This window comes from Castanea sativa, chromosome 1, assembly GCF_040712315.1.
Source record: "Castanea sativa cultivar Marrone di Chiusa Pesio chromosome 1, ASM4071231v1".
Taxonomy (NCBI): domain Eukaryota; kingdom Viridiplantae; phylum Streptophyta; class Magnoliopsida; order Fagales; family Fagaceae; genus Castanea; species Castanea sativa.
The window spans coordinates 69,949,010-69,952,469 of record NC_134013.1 but is presented as its reverse complement, the minus strand read 5'-3'; the positions used below and the strand labels follow the sequence as shown (position 1 = coordinate 69,952,469).

At 37.9% G+C, this 3,460-nt stretch overlaps 1 long non-coding RNA gene across 1 annotated transcript; it reads left to right on the top strand.

Moving 5' to 3' along the window:
• The first annotated feature begins 276 nt into the window (after positions 1-276).
• Positions 277-752, top strand: LOC142610382 (uncharacterized). Its single transcript, XR_012839819.1, has 2 exons — positions 277-468; positions 564-752. It is a non-coding gene; the product is annotated as an uncharacterized LOC142610382 (long non-coding RNA).
• Positions 753-3,460: the final 2,708 nt, after the last annotated feature.

The window sequence follows — 3,460 nt, the reverse complement described above, 5'->3', positions numbered from 1 at the left end:
GGGAAACCACAGTACGAAGTTCGGTTATGGGAAAAAACATGCAGGTTGTGGGAAATGGCAAAATATAGGGATCCCGTGTTCACATGCAATTAGAGTATGTGACTATTTACATATTGATTCGACCACGTATATTCAACCATGTTATGGTTTGAACCATGCCCTTAGCACTTATGAGCATGGATTTGTGGTTCCTAAGTCAGCGCTCATTATGGAGGGATCCCATGGGGCCAAAGTGGTTGCCTAATCCGGCATTGTTTGGCCAAAGGTCGACCGGTGAAGTCACGAATAAGAAATGAGATGGATGGAGTGAGGAATAAGGATCAAGAACCGGGATGGCGGAGGGAGGACGCAGATTTGATAGAGAGTCAACCGAAGCAGACATGTGGACTGTGTCATGCTTCCGGGCATAACCGCAGAAAATGTCCGCAGTCCCGCGGTGCTTCCACAAGCGGCCATGTTCCACACTAGGTAGGTTGGCAAAAATTTATGCATCGGTTAAATAATTGTTGTTCATTCGATGTTTACTATCTTGTCTCCTAACGTAAATACTCTACGTTTTTCAGGCATCCTTCCATGGACGACGTTGTATTGGCTCTATGTGAACTTTTTGATTGTTGTTGAATGTACTTGTAATTCTCTATCCAATGTACCTCTATGAAGATTGTGATTTGAGTAGTATGGTTAGAATTGCAAATTAAGTGTGGTTGGACATGTTTAGAATGGTGATATATTGAGAATGACTTTTGTTGTGATTTGAGTGCATTTACATTGTAAAACAATGCCTGAAACAGAGCATTTTCTGCTGGGAAAAAAAAAATTTGCCCCCAAAAATCGAGTTTTAGACACTCGAGTTCCTTGGGAAAAAATTTTGCCCAAAGGAAAAATCGAGTTTTAGAAACTCGAGTTCCACTTGGCAAAATTTTTTGAAACAGTGCATGGCTCTCTGCCTCTGCCCGAAACAGAGCATGATGCCGGGGAAAAATATTTGCCCAAGTGAAAATCGAGTTTTAGAAACTCGAGTTCCATCGGGCAAAATTTTGTGAAACATGGCATGGCTCTCCGCCCTCTCGCTTAAACAGAGCATGATGCTAGGAAAAATATTTGCCTGAAGGAAAATCGAGTTTTAGAAACTCGAGTTCCACTGGGGCAAAATTTTGTTCAAACAGGCATGCCTCTTTCTGCCGCTTCGAAATTGTGAGTAAATGGGGAAAAAAATTTGCCAGTTGAAACTCGAGTCTCTAAAACTCGAGTTTTTTTGGTTACGAGTAATGGAAAATAAAATCGGTCCATTTGGTCTAATTTGGTCTGATTTGGTCTATTTTGGTCTAATTTGGTCTTACTTGGTTCGATTTGGTCTGATTTGGTCTTATTTGGTCGATTTGGTCTTATTTGGTCTAATTTGGTCTTACTTGGTCTGATTTGGTCTCGGGGATAGGAACATTGATTTGGTCTAATTATTTGGTCTGATTTTGGTCTGATTTGGATAATTTGGTCTAATTATTTGGTCTGATTTTGGTCTGATTTGGTCTAATTTGGTCTAATTTGGTCTAATTTGGTCGATTTGGTCTAATTTGGTTCGATTTTGGATAATTTGGTCTAATTATTTGGTCTGATTTGGTCCGATTTGGTCTAATTTTGGTCCGATTTGGCCTAATTTGGTCCATTCAGTCCACTTTGTTCCATTTTGGTCAGGAAAGATCCATTTTTGTGTACTTACATATGTAATTGGAGACAACAAGGTTAGTTGAGAGGCCTTATTCAAAATCTAAATTTATTAAATGGCGGGTAAATGTATATAACAACGTAAGTATTAATAAAATTTTATTTTATAAAGATTAATTTTAAATGAGTCTTAGTAAAGATAGCTATGCTGCACTAGTTCTTTGTACACTTAAAGAAAAGATTGTTACTAGTTATGCAAACTGTGGAACAAGCTGACCAAATACCCGGAAAGTTTTTAAATGAAGACATGCTCTCCTTTCTTAGGAGAGCATACCTCATAAAGGAACGCCATAAGCAGTTAAACCAGACCTACGTACATAGTAAAAACGTTAAATAAGCTATTTTTTATTAGTGATTACAAAACTTCATGGTATACATTGATACACACATGGGGTTCATATTGGAATTGGGATCCGAAGGAAACTTTACTCCATTTGCATTAAGTGTTACTCCAGGATATCAAGCGGATACGTCAAGGTGAGATAATAAATTTAGTATTTCCAACTAAATGAGTTTGTGTAAAAAGATTATGAATTTCTTTTGACTCCAACAATATAACACTTCACTAAGGAAGTAAAATTGTTGTTACCAACAAAACCCAATAGAAGTAACATTTGCCAGTAAATAATCCTCCAAGACCTAGAGTTTTTGGACTATGAAGTTGCATACAAGGTCATTCATTCACGAGCAACTACCACTACTGCTTTCCAACATTGGCCGTGAAGAGCCCTATCATGCTTGGCTGGGCACTCCACCTTCGCCACATCTTCCACATACGTAATCTTCCCTTCTTTGATGTAAGGCAACCAACTCCGTGAACTTTGGAAAGAGGTGGCAGGATTCATCACACACGAATCCTTCTATCCGGACCCGTTTCCAAATCACAGTCATTAAATTGTGCACACCTTCAGGTGCTCAAGGTTGTACTGCGAAATCATCCCACATGCAGCAATGCGGCCATGGGCCCTCATGTTGAGTAGCACCGCATCAAGCATCTTTCCCCCAACGTTCTCAAAATAAATATCAATGCCTTCGGAAAGTACCTGAAGAAAAACACCTCAACCCTCTAGATTTGAGCACCATGAATGCCAATCAATGATCGACCCCGGTTCCCCAAGCACATAGATTAAAACTTAAAACAATAAGGAAAAAAAAAAAACATTTTTCGCAAATGCTGATATGATTTATTGTGATTGGTGTATGATAAAAGTGATTTTAATGGTGAACCCATCACCCATGTAAAAGTGATGTTGCTCTAATCACAATAGGCCCTATTAGCAATTGAGAGAAAAGTTGGGTAAGCATTGGACTTAGATTAAAGTGATGTTACTCAAATTGCAACAATTCATGTCAACTGTTGTCAAAAATTTTGTTTCCTTACAATTACACTCCGCCAATTATGTTTGAAGCTTTTTTTTTTCTCTTTTTTTTTTTCCTTTTTTTATTAGTAAGTTGCACACATACTTAGTGGGTTTAGAACTTACAACCTCACTGAATCTCATTATTAAGGGAGAACGAAGTGCCAATTGAGTAATAGCTCATTGTCATTTTTTTAAACTTTCTTTAAATAGAATAAGCACAAAATTGTTATTCGTGTACCAACAATAAGTGTAATCAAACCCATCTTAGAGATTTGAAAAGTACCCTGTTGTAAATGGGCTGCCTTGTATGACAATGAAAATCAAACAAATCCCTCGTGTAAACCATGTTTCTTGAATTTGAATATCATATATAAGGC